Source organism: Camelus bactrianus, chromosome 1, assembly GCF_048773025.1.
Source record: "Camelus bactrianus isolate YW-2024 breed Bactrian camel chromosome 1, ASM4877302v1, whole genome shotgun sequence".
Lineage (NCBI taxonomy): Eukaryota > Metazoa > Chordata > Mammalia > Artiodactyla > Camelidae > Camelus > Camelus bactrianus.
Window position 1 is genome coordinate 42141472 of NC_133539.1, and position 14164 is coordinate 42155635.

At 38.3% G+C, this 14164-nt stretch overlaps 1 pseudogene; it reads left to right on the forward strand.

Annotated features, from left to right (window-relative positions):
- The first annotated feature begins 8270 nt into the window (after positions 1-8270).
- LOC105077958 (protein N-terminal asparagine amidohydrolase pseudogene) lies at positions 8271-9795 on the forward strand (annotated as a pseudogene).
- Positions 9796-14164: the final 4369 nt, after the last annotated feature.

The following is a 14164-nucleotide window of genomic DNA, read 5'->3' on the forward strand; positions in this document are numbered from 1 at the left end:
ATCATCAAGAAAGACGGCACCCAGGTCTCCCAGTCTCTGTGAGTGGCTAGGAGCCAACTAACTCTAAGCCTAAGTTTCAGTTAGCAATCACAGATGGCCTCATCATATTGACCAACTTCCCACCAATATCCTTCAGTACTTTTCCACTAGCTCACCCCAGCACTTAAAACCTCTCCTGCTTTCGGTTTCTAAGGAAGTTGAGTTCAGTCTCTCTCCCCTAATGCAATAGATGCAACCCCTATTGAGGTATTTTTTTTCAGATTTTAATTTTTTATTTTAATTAATTAATTAATTGACGTACCATCAGTTAAAATGTGTCAATTTCTGGTGTACAGCACAACGTCCCAGTCGTGCATACATACACATATATTTGTTTTCATATTCTTTTTCATTAAAGGTTATTATAAGATACTGAACATAGTTCCATGTGCTATACAGCAGAAACTTTTTTAAAATCTATTTTTATATATAGTGGCTAACATTTGTAAATCTCAAACTCCCAAATTTATCCCTTCCCACCCCCTTTCCTCAGTAACCATAAGATTGTTTACTATGTCTGTGAGTCTGTTTCTGTTTTGTAGATGAGTTCATAGTGTCCTTTTTCTTCTTGTTTTTTTTTTTTCAGATTCCATATATAAGTGATATCATATGGTATTTGTCTTTCTCTTTCTGGTTTACTTCACTTAGAATGACAATCTCTAGGTCCATCCATGTTGCTGCAAATGGCATTATTTCATTCTTTTTTATGGCTGAGTAGTATACCATTATAGAAATATACCACAAGCTCTTTATCCAGTCATCTGTCGATGGACTTTAGGTTGCTTCCACATATTGGCTATTGTATATAATGCTGCTATGAACATTGGGGTGCATGTATCTTTTTGAATTAAGGTTCCCTCTGGATATATGCCCAGGAGTGGGATTGCTGAATCATATGGTTAGTTTATTTTTAGTTTTTTGAGGAATCTCCATACTGTTTTCCATACTGGCTGCACCAAACTACATTCCCACCAACAGTGTAGAAGGGTTCCCTTTCCTCCACACCCTCTCTAGCATTTTTTTATTTATAGATTTTTGAATGATGGCCATTCTGACTGGTGTGAGGTGATATCTAATTATAGTTTTGAATAAAGTCTTCTTCCTTGCCTGGTAGACTGTTCTCTGCAATTTTTATTTGACATATAGAAACTGGAATAAATTTAATATCTAAACTGACTCTCAGTGAGTTTAGAAAGCCATTAATCAAGAGGACAGGACAACTCTATCTTGGTAGACTGTTATTTGGGCTCTTTATTGGGGGTCTGACACATAAAACATTTCATGTGCTATTAATCACCTTCAGTAAATTCAAAATCATAGCCAGAGTGCTTCTCATTTTTCTCTCCATATATATATATATGTTTGGGACACTTATACGTGTATATATGTATACAGACACAATTTTATACACAGACCCACACAATTAGTAGTAGCTGTAATTTTTATAGGCCTACTATGTGCCAGACATTGTGTACTTTGTATACACAGTATTTTACAAACATTCTTCATTTAATCCTTATAGCATTTCTATGAGTCAGGTACCATGATTTATTTCATGGATGAAATGCCAAGGCTGAGAGAGTTAAGGAACAACCTCAAATTACTCTCTAAAGTGGGATTTGAACCCAATCAATTGAATGATTGTCCTTCAAGGATTCATTGAGCTACCTTATTCGGATTTTGGCTCAGAGGGAAATATGTATTTCTAGAAAGGATAAAGGAAGAGCTTCTGTCAATTTGTACCTCCATCCCACATTCGAGAGGCATTTTAGATGATTTCACCATTCCTTAGAGAACCCCATCTCAAAGTGTGCCCTGGCCCCCATTTCCTCTGGATCTGTCACCTGAATTTCTGCTTTGCGGTCTGGTCCAATCACTTGCAGCAGCCATTCTGATCACTATTTCAGAGTTGTTCCAACAAGGACAGCTGGCATCTCCCCCGGTACATTCTGCACACAGGATGTATTCCCTCAGAGGACCGTGAGGATGGTAGCAATTTCTTCTCTGACTCATGCCTAGAAGGAGATGCCAATATTTTCTCTGTCATTCTCTCAATCCTCTGTCCTCTCAGCAGCACTTGGGTGATGAAGTCTAACAATGCACTTTGATGTCACCAGCTCACAAGTGTTGACACCAGAAGATCCAACAGTAACCAGAGCATCAGGAAACAGACAGCAATGGTTTCTGCCTATTTCAAAATACCAGCAATGCTGGAGAAATAAATCCCTGTTAAAAAAAAAAAAAAAAAAAAAGGCCAAGCCTTTCTAGTTTCCAAGTATTTTTCTGAGATGAAAGGAAAGAAGATCTTTCTAGACCTAACTAAATTCTGCACCTTTTATATCAGAGTCTGTGCTTAAAAGCATCATATAATTTTGGAAGCATCACACTGCCTAGAAAAAGCATCTCTGTGACTATGATGGCTCCACGCACTGAGGCAGGCGGTAAGTCATGTTTTTACTACACACCTACTTCCTATGTGGGATGCAGTGAGGTCTTATTCTGTGAACCTGTGGGTAGCACCCTGCAGTTTTGTGAACCTGGCCACTTGGATTCAGGGGAACAATGGCAAGGTCGCAAAAATGTTGTGTCTCTAAATTTCTCCTTCCTCCCTTTTGGAGCAGCTCCCTTGTCACTCGGCCTCTAGTACATACAGCTCTTACCTCAGATTTAACATAGGAATTTTATTTCTGTTTATTACTGGCATCATTTCTAGATATTTTTCAATATTGATGAGGTGTTTTGTAGGAACCAACATATGCTCTCCTAGACAAAGCAAGTTAAAAAGCCTGAAAATAATAATTTTCCCTAATCATAAACACTTTGTGGAAAATTTGGAAAATACAGGAAGGATGAAAATTACTCATAATCCTATTAACCCAAAAGCAACCATTGTCAACAGTGGTTTTTTTTTTTTTTTTCAGTCTTTTATTCTGAAGTTCTTTTGTTTTCAAAGGAAAAGACATAGTCCCTGCCCAGTTGAAACTTACAGCTTTAAGGGCAACACAAATGAGAAAAATTAAGACACAATAAGATAAAAAACCCAGAAAACCTATAGACTAACGATGATGATGATCAGAAGAAATAGCAGCTCCAATTTTCCTATGAACGTATCTGCTCAATTTTCATATTAAGAGGAGAAAATTATAAGAATGTACATACAAGGTCAATTTAGGAAAACTGATGCGTCTTTCTCTGAAGCTCCTGGTGGACAACGTACAGTTAACTAGTGGCTCTAAAACAATACGTGGATGAGCACCATGAAAACAGCTAATGAATAAACTGGGGATTAATTAGGAGCTCAGAAGTCAGAAAACAATCTAAGATCTTTAGTACATACTGTATCTTTGACAGGCTCATTGGTTTCTGCAGGGTGCCATCGAGACATGGCCTGGAATCAGCCACTTCCTGCCTTGTCTGCCTCTTACTGCACACGTGTAGGCAAGCTACTTCACCTCTTTAATGTTTCCTCATTTGTGACATAAGGAAAATAGGTTGTTGTGAGTGTTAAGTGAGATAATCCGTATCAAATGTATTTAATACAGTCCCTGGTGCAAGTAAGTGCTCCAGAAATGTTAAGCATTATTAGAGGCTGTGCGAGGCAATGGTTAAAAGAACAAGTTCTGGTCAGATTGCCTTGTCACTCTTGTGGCTTTTTTTCTACTTGCTTGTAGGACCAAATCATCAATAACAATCTCTATTTAATATCCTTTTTTTGTCCTGAGTTTGAAAATGAATCAGTTTCTATCTCTGAATTGTCTTAAGATGATCACAAATTTATCAAAGTAAGCATTTATGAAGTGCTTCTGGGAAGTCCAGAGTTATCTAAGGAAGAATTTTTCATCATAAATTCTCTTATAAAGTAGTAGTTATTTGCTATTGATGAAGCCACATGCATTTTTATCATTAAGATGGCAAAACCCCCAAAAGGAATTCTTTATCTTAGAGAAAGTAATGTTGGATACATTTGAAGTCCATTACAACTTGACCTTTTTTCAGCCCTCAGAGCTGGTGGGGAGATGGACAAAAGAGGCAGAGAGAACTTGAGTATGTGTTATACTCCATAAATACATGCTATTTATGGAAAAGTCGAGAACTTTTATCCAGTAGTCAGAGTATTTAGCTTGAGATTAGAATAAATTTTAAAAACGTACATTTTAAAAAACTAACATTTATTGCCTTTATACTATAAAATTAAACAATATTTATTTTAGAAAATTTAGAAAGCGGGAACCAGAAAAAAAAGAAAACACAAATCTTAACATTGCAATGTACTTCCTTCAGGTTGCTGTAGAAATAGTTCTGTCCAAATATGTACATATAGTTATAATATGGATCTTTTAATTTCTAAATTCCTAAAGAACCAGTCAGTCAACTAACTTACTGTGGTTTGCTGGATTTTATCAGAAGACACTGTTGTGCATGTTGGAGGAGCTTAGTGATTCAAAATTACTGTTTGATTACTCTTGAGTTCCTGGAGGATAGGACCTTGCTACTGAAAGTGTGGTCTGGGAACCCATGGCGTCAACATCACCTGCCAGCATATTAGAAATGAAGAATTTTCAGCTCCACCCCAGACCTGGTGAATCTCAACTGTGTTTTAATATGACCGCTGAGTGATTTGCATGCATATTAAAGTTTGAGTAACATCACTCTAGGGACAACTTGACGAAGTATTTTTTTCTCTAATAAGACAGATGTTGAAGGCCTGATTAGTCCCTTTCCCCAGAACAACATGCTCTTCTACCAGAAGATCGGTTCCTTCCTGGGCTCTTACCTCCACAAAAGCACTGTCAGAACAAGACTAATTAGAGATCCACCAAATAGCCTGCAGGAAAAAATTCCGCTAGCTCTCCCAGCCAGGAGGTGAAAGACACAGAATGAACCTGGGACATACCAACACACTAATGAAACCTTGCAAATTTAGAGTCTGTTTTGTGTAGCATTTCATTACTTTATCAAAGCACTCTTCCTGGGCTCACTGTCGAATGACCAGGAAGTGCTGTTGAACCAACTGAAAAACCAAGCAATAAAGTTCATCAATAACCTTTTTATCAACGGGGCTTTTAATGCAGGGGTCTACTGACCTGGAGAATTAAGGCCGACTTAAAGAACAGCAGAAAGAGAACACTCTAAAACGATACAGCCTGGAAATAAGGCAGCTTTTAAGAGGGAAGCAAATGGGTGCCTTCTCACCCTCATATTCCTTATTTGCTGGAATAGGAATGCAGCTACAAAGCAGGGTTGTGGCAATTTCCTGGTGAGAGTGACTAATAATAATAATAGCCTACATCTGACAGCATTTTATGATTCACAAAGTACTATAGCAGTGCTTCTCAAACTTTAATGTGCATATAAATTACTTGGAGATCTTGTTAAAATGAGGATACCGATTCTCAGAAAGTCTAGGGTGGGGTTTGAACTTGCTTTTCTAACAAGTTCATAGGTGGTGCTAATATTGCTTGCCCATAAACCATATTTTGAGTAGCAGGTTCTTACCATGAAATTCTGGAAGGTAGGCAGAGCAAACATTTTTTTTCCTTCTCCATCAGAATATTGGCTTTATGTGGCTAAGGATATGGGTGTGTTTTCCTCATAACTATTTCCCAAGTGCCTATAATAGTTGGCACGCAGTACATTTTTGCTGGATGAATAACTGCATCTTAATTTTATAGAGGAATTTAAATAATGCTTTAACCAAAGTCACATTCTAATAAGGAGCAAAGCTGACATTTGAGTCTAAGAAACTACTTAAGTCATAGTGTAGTTTACCTACACTAAAGTAGATTCATTAACTAAAGACTTTCTTTGTTTTTGTTTTTGGTAACAGTAAATTTTTTTTGAAGGAACCCTTTAAATTGAAGTATAATGTAGAAAGGTGGCCAACTCATAAGTATACGACTGATAATTTATTCGAAGGGAACATACAGAACCACCCCTCAGGTCAAGGAATTGCCAGCTCCCCAGAAATGTGCCTCCTACTCCCCTCCAGTCAACTTCTCCTTCCAGGGAGGAGGCTGTTAACGAGTCTATCACCACAGGATAGTTCTGAACTTGACAGAAGGAGAATTTTACAATATTTATTCTTTCATGTACATTTTCAGTCAATATTATATTTGTATTCTTGAATGTAGCAGTAATAGGCTCATTTTCATTTTATATTATTCCAGTGTGCATATTGTGCATATTCCATGACTGTACCACACTTTGTCATACATTTCACTGTTGATGGGCATCAGAGTTGATTCCAGCTTTAGGCTAATATGAATACTGTTGCTATGGGCATTTTTGTACATGATTTTTGATGAACATATGTGACTATTCCTATTGGATGTGTGCTAGCAGTGCCATATTTCTAATTTGGGGTATGTTCAGCTCTTATAGGCATTGCCAGCTTTTCAAAGTGATTTTTTAAAGTAACTGTATTAATTCTTTTGTCTTTTCTTTAGTTTTTAAAAAATGTTGATTAGATTCCCTAAGTAGTCATTGACACTATCTTTTATTGCATGGAGAATTTTGATGAATTTTATTACTGTAACTTTTGGATCAAGATGGTTGATTGGGCCCATATATTTACTTTTCTTCCTCCAAACATCTCATAAAATGAAAATAAATGGATTTTTTTGGGGAGAAAGGCATTCATCTAAAAGGATAAATAAGGAAAATGAGAGATGTAACAACATCAACACCATTTAGAATACCTGAGAAAGCTCAATCCTATGCCAGCAGTGGGAAACTAGAAATAAACCTGATTTACACACACAGAATCCCTAAAAGCTTGAGGAATTGGCATTTCAGGTACTTCTGGAAGAGGAGAAGTAGTGCTAAAAAGGACAGTATTTAAAGTCTGTTTAAAAAGCAGTTAGGTCCCCTCTCCCAATCCACAGATTCACAATTGTTTTCTGCTCCCCACCCACCCCGAGGAAGACTGAGGAAAATTGCTCACTGGAGAGTGTAAAATAGAATGTTCTTGCACTGGGTTTTGTCAGACACAGTCAAGGGTGAAAGTGTAATACTGGAAACAGGAATTAAGCAAATTTATATTCTGAATACTGAATCCCCCCCCCCCTTCTACTCAGCTCCCAAAGTGTAGACCAGAAGATGTGTATCTTCTACATAGGAGACTGGAAGCTCCTCTAGCAGCTCTACCAAACCAAGAGAAGGATGAAATGGTGCTGACATCTGGGGAGGGGGAGCTCTCAGCAAATAGCCCAGCTGGATCAGCAGGTACAGTGAAGCCCAAAGTGGTCAAATCCCAACCACAGATACAGAACTTCCAGTCAGCCCTTTCAGGGCTGCACTTTTAAATGTAATAGGCCAGCAAGGTCACCAGGTAGATGAGGTAAGATTCTGCCATGAAACTTGGAGACCAAACACACACAAAAAAGTGATCTGGAAGAAAAAAAAATTTTCAGGGGAAAGACTACTTAAAAAATTATCATTAGTGTTCTCAGAGAGCTGTAAAATGATACTGCATTCGTGAAATAAGAACAAGTTGCTTGAAAAAAGGACAATTAAGAACTCACAGATAAAAATATGACAACAGAAGTGAAAAGCTCAACAGAACAGTGGGAAGATAAAACGTAGGAAATCTCCAAGAAATTTGAGAAAACAAGAAAAGAGATGGAAAATAGAAAATAAAATAAAATTAGAGGGCCAGATAATGAGGTCCAATACCTTTAAAAGAGGAGTTCAAAAGGAGAAAAAGAAAAGAAGGAAAAGAAAAAGGAAATCATGATTCAAATAGTTAAAGAAAAATTTCTAGAAGTAAAGATTATAGAGTTTCCAGGTTGAAAGGATTCACAGCAGAATTAAAAAAAAAAAATTAGAAAATAAAAAGTTAAAAAAGACTCACTCCAAAACATGTAATTTTATACTTCCACAAGTTCTACAAACTTCCAGAAAAAGTCACATACAAAATACAAAAAATTCATAATACCGAGTGTTTGTCAATAGCAACAACAGAGGCTGTAATCTAATGAAACATTGCCTCCAAATTTTTGAGGAAAAACGACTCCTAGGAGTCTACACTCAGCCGAATTCATAAGCAAATGTGGTACCCAAAAATAAATTTAGTAGATACTCAAGGCCTGAAAAATTTATCTTCCATGAGCTTTTTCTCAGAGATACAGCTCATTGGAAAGATGGAGTGAACCAACCCTGTGGGACTCCACTTCCCGGAGGGCCCCGCGGCGCGGTGGGGCGGGGCGGGCGGCGCGTGGGCGTGGGCGTGGGCGTGGGCGTGGGCGTGGGCCCGTGCGCGGCAAGTGGCCCCGGGGCCGCGGAGGCGACGCCCCGGGGCCGCGGAGGCGACCGCCCCGCTGGGCCTGCCCCGGCGGCCGCCTCCGCGATGCCCCTGCTGGTAGACGAGGGGGCAGGAGTGGCTGCCGCAGTCCGCCGGGGACCTCGTCTGAGCCCACCCACTTCTGGAGGAAAGAGCCAGACTTCTCGGAGGTCAGTGTGTTCCAAAGTGGGACCCCAGGGCCTTCTGTGTGTACAACAAAGAGAGCTTATAGGGACCTCCCCAAAGGGGTGCTCCATCTCCGTTCTGGGTTCTGATGATGCCACCACTTGTCACGTTGTGGTCCTGAGGCACACAGGTAATGGGGCCACCTGCTTGACATACTGCGATGGAACCGACACTAAAGCTGAGGTCTCCTTGACCATGAACGCCATAAAATCCTTTTCTAGCCACGCTGAGGAAGGCTGGGGGTGCACCTCGTGGGCAGCTCCAGTGACGACAGGCAGTTGTCACAAAAGCTTACTTATCAGCTTCTTAGTGAGTTTGACAGACAAGAAGATGACATTCACTTAGTGACACTATGTGTGACAGAATTAAGTGACCGGGAAGAAAATGAAAAGCACTTTCCGATAATCTACGGCATTGCTGTCAATGTTAACACTGCAGAGATCTACAGAGTCTCCTTACCAGACCGAGGTCTGGAGGAGGAGCTGCGTGCCGTAGGAGCTTTACCAGGTGGACCAATGATTAGTATTTAGGTTGCAAAGACAGAACAACTTCGTATAGGGCCATATTCCTGGACGCCATTTCCCTGTGTGGATTTCTGGTTGCAGCAAGATGATAAGCAAATACTAGAGAACCTTTCCACATCACTTCTGGCTGAGCCCCTACACATTGTTGAACATATTAGATCTACCTTGATTTTTTTTTTAAACACCCTTCTCCAATAACATGCTGTTTCCTGGAAATAAAGCTCTACAAAAAAAAAAAAAAAAAAAAAAAAAAAAAAAAAAAAAGGCTTATGGGAAAAGATCTCTTCTCCAGGAAACTAAAAATAGAAATTATCAAATAAAGCAACTTTCTGACATGATGACCCCTGGTGGGTGTGGGAAGGAATATGAATTTGGAATCTGCATCCACTGAGTCTTAGGTCTCCTTCTTTACTCAGTGTCTTTCAAATGATTTTAAAATAAAACCTTATTTTGGCAAAGCCAAAAAAAAAATAATCGAGTAAACTAAAAAAGAGAAAGACACAGGAAATAAGAAACCGGAGATTTAATATAAGAAAGTAAAAAGGACTCGAGAATGAAGGAAGGGAGGTCCTAAGACAATAGCTAGGCATCAGTGTCCAGAAGGAAGCAAGTTAGAAAGTTCCAGAAGAGATTTTCTCAAGGAGATGAAATGAATAGATTGACTCTGTGGTCCACAATATATTGATGGGAGTTTTAGACACCTGGCAGAGAGTTTGGGATTGAATTGGTGATAAGTAAATAGAAAACCAAGCATATGGGCAAATAAGGAAAAAAAGCATCAATATTCGCTGTTTTCGCGTGTTTCTCCCCTCCCAATCCCCATCAACCGAAGCTTGATGTACAGGAAAGAAATAATAGTAGACTGCAAGTCTCAACTGTGAATGGTATTTACATAGTCACAATAACATAAACAGTGAATACTGATGTAACGAAAATTTAAATACAACTCTAGTGAGTGAATGAGGGGATGCTGGTGGTTATGGGGAAAATCCATGTGTTTGTGGTGAGGTGAGAGGAACAACTTAAAGCTAAGCCTCATCTTGTTAGAAACACAGTTGACAATGACTAAAACTGAAAAATCAAGAAAATTATAATATTTGCATGTTACTCAGTAATACTGTGATAAATTCAAAAAGAATCCTCTGAAGGAGAGGAAAGATATTGCCTCTGGGAAGGGGTCACTATTTTTTATACAAGGCCTTGTAAAATAACTATACTTCTCTTCAAATTATGTGAAAGTATACCTCATATAAAAATTTAAAAAGTTAAAATAGATTTTATTCAGATCTTACCACTCATGGCTCTTTAACTTTCTTAAACTTTATTTTACTTTTCTATATAAAGATGAACATTTTAATCCACAATTAACATATTTATTTTATGTTATGTTTTATGTTATGTTTTATTGTATTTTAACCAGATGTTCTGATGTCTGTTCCCAGTGAATCATTTGTGGGCATCCTGAGGTTCATATTGGAAAGTGACCTTCAGTCGTTTCTCCTGTGTATGCAAAGGTTCTGGGAAACGTGAAGAGGACGAACGAGAGGATGCCAGAAGGAGGAGAACTTTTGGATATTCCCACAGATGGATGATTAGTCAATGAACTAAGGAGAGTCCTTGTCCCTGGATAATTCAGCATGAACGTACTTCCCTTCACTCAGAGCTAGAGCAGTATGTTTATTCTGGCTGGCTTACACAGTGACTAGTGTGGAGAAGTCTTTTAATATCATTCAAGAGCCATGGCTCACGAATTGACGCCGATGTTCATGTGTGAGTCATTGAAAAATGATCATCATCCTTACTGTGAAAGGAGACCAGTCCAGGTGAGGCTGGTCCCTCAAAGAAGGAAAACCCAACATGCTGCAATATGTGCTACAGGTAAGCTCGTGGGTGTATTTTGGATACTAAGTTGCCTCTGGCTCCAGTTCCCTTGGGCTTGAGTCCCACGTCCTGCTTGCCAGCCATCTATTGCTTGCCGCTATTACGAAGAGTTGTGTTTCTCCAACTTAAGTGAGCCTCCAAATAACTGGGAGGGCTTGTTAAAACACAGATTCCTGAGTCCTACCCCCAGAGGTTCTAATTTAGTGTGGGGCCCAGTATTTTCATTTTTAACAAGTTCCTGCGTGATGCCTCTGCTGCTGCTCAGTGTGTGGGTCACACTTCAGAGTTCTGAGAGGTCCAGGTGAATAAGATGAGTTTGATGGGAAAGAGTGAGTGTTTCAAATGTTCCTAGGGATTGTTTTTGTTTTTATAATGAAATATATCCTATAAATGGAAGAGTGTACAAAATGTATTTGGGCAAATATGTGTTTGGTCAGTTTAAAGGATAGTGTTTTAAAAAACACAAAGTGTCCACCAACCAGGGTAAGAAACAGAACATTCCAACATGCTAGAGCATCCTTGGGGTGACTTGGTTAGCTAACATTTTGTTTTATTTTTAGCATCTGTGTTCATGATTGAGACTGACCTGTAATTTTCCTCTTTTGTATTGCTTTTGTCAATTTTTGGAATTGAGGTTATTACACAAAGTTGGTAAACAGAGTTGAGGAGTATTTTTTCTCTTTTCTATACTCTGGAATAGTTTGTGTAAATGGAATTAAATTATATTTAAATATAAATTTATATGCTTTTAACAGCCAAATATTCTTGAAGAAAATGTGTCATGGAAGCCAACACAAGTGACCAAACTGTTGATTCAGTATTTTTGATGATTATAAAACTATTAAAGTTTCCTACTTCTTGAATCAGTTTTTGTTAGTTATATATTTCTGAAATTTTTCTATTTCACAAAAGTTTTCAAATGTATTTTTCCTTTTCAAATCTCTTTTTGAATTGAGTTATAATTGACAAAACATTATTTAAGTTTAAGGCATCCAGTGTGTTGATTTGATACATTTATATATTGCAATATGATTAGCACTGTAGCTTTAGCTAACACCTCTATTATGTCACATAATTACCATTTCTTTTTTGTGGTGAGAGCATTTAAGACCTGGTTTCTTAGCAGTTTTGAAGTATATAATTCAGTCTTGTTGACTGTCATTACTGTGCTGTGCGTTAGATCTACAGAATTTTTTTACCTTCGAGTTGCAAGTTTGTGTCCTTAAACATCTCCCAAGTCCCTCCACCTTCCAGCCCCTGATAACCACCATTTTGTAGTCTGTTTCTATGAGTTTGGCTTTTTTAGATTCTACATGTAAGTGATATCGTACAATATTTGTCTCTCTGTCTGGCTTATCTAACTTAGTCTAATGCCCTCAAGGTTCATCCATGTTGTGGCAAATGGCAGGATTTCTTTCTTTTTTATGGTTGAGTAATGTTCCATTATATGTATACACACCACAACTTCTTTATTCTTTCATCTGCTGACAGATGTTTAGGTTGTTTCCGTATCTTGGCTATTATGAATGATGCCACAATAATCATGAGCGTGCAGGTATCTCTTCCATATTCTGTTTTCATTTCCTTTGGATATATACCCAGAAGTGGGATTGCTGGATCATATTATTTTTAATTTTTTGAGCAACCTTTGTACTGTTTTCTTTAGTGGCCAAACCCGTTTAAGTTCCCAGAGTGCAATAGAGTTTCCCCCTTTTCCACATCCTTGTTATTGCTTGTCTCAACGACAGCCAATCCAACAGGTTGTGGGAGGAGGTCATGGAAAGTCTGTGACCACCCGTTGACCTGAGAGGTGACCCAGGCAACTGGGGGCTCCTCCCCACCCCCAGGTCCTTGGAATGTATGTTCCGCCCACTTCTCCCACAGCCAGAGCTGCTTTGAAGGGCGCAGCCTTGAGAAAGCAGGGTGTTGTTGCAACCATCTGGACAGTAAATGAGATTGAATGAACCCCAGTCAAGACTTGTGTATAAATGTTAAGATTCTCGTCCTGTGGGTGCCCACAGCTAGCCTGGTATGTACGTTCCTTTGCTTATTAAACCTGCTGCCTACCCACCTACCCATCTGGAGGAGCCTGTTTCCTGAGTCTCTCCTTGTCCTCTGTGTGTGGAGGCCAGTTTGGGAGCCAACACAGACAGGTGTGAGATGATGTCTCCTAGTGGTTTAGATTAGCTTTTCCCTGATGATGAATGATGTTGAGCATCTTTTCATGTTCCTGTTGGCCATGTGTATGTCTTTGGAAAAACGTCTGTTCTGTTCCTTTGCCTGGGTTGATGCTTAACACTTTAATTTTCATACATCTTTTCCAATACTGGCTTTTAAGACTACCAGTTTCTCTCTAATTTCTGCCTTAGCTGTATTTCCTCAAGTTTTGTTTGTGGTACTTTTATTATTATTCAGTTCTAAGTTTTTTCTATTGTCAGATTTAATTTCCTCTTTGACTCTAGAGCTACTTATGAGTTTATTGATTTTAACCATATGGGATTTTTCTAGGTATCTTCAGTTATCTGTTGGCAGTGTGGACAGGGACTGCACTTTAAGTGAATCCAATATGTTGGTATTTTTGAAACTTGCTTTAAGGATCAGTGTGGGTCAGTCTTTGTAAGTGTCTTCACACGTGCTTGAAAAGAAACTGTATTCTGCAGTTGGGGATGCATTGTTCTATTATGTATATATCTTAAATCTTAATTATGCTTGTTAATTTTCTGATTATGTAATTAAATATCTTCTTTGTTCTTGCTGATTTAAAAAATATTCTTGGTCTATCAAATACAGAAAGATTTGTTAAACTATCCCTGTATGATATTGCATTTATCTATTTTTTTTCCTGCTAATTTTTGCTTAAATAGTCTGAGGTGGTGTCAAAAGTTGCATAAACATTTAAAATTATTTCTTATGTATGGAATGTGCTTTTTGTCATTATGAAGTGACTCTATCTCTAGGAAAACTTTATTTATTTATTTATTTTAACTTTTTTTAATTGAGTTATAGTCATTTTACAATGTTGTGTCAAATTCCAGTGTAGAGCACAATTTTTCAGTTATACCTGAAGATACATATATTCATTGTCACATTTTTTTTTTGTTTGCTGTGAGCTAGCGCAAGATCTTGTATATATTTCCCTGTGTTGTACAGTATAATCTTGTTTATCTATTCTACATTTTGAAATCCCAGTCTGTCCCTTCCCATCCCCTGTGCCTTGGCAACCACAAGTTTGTATTCTATGTCTATGAGTCTG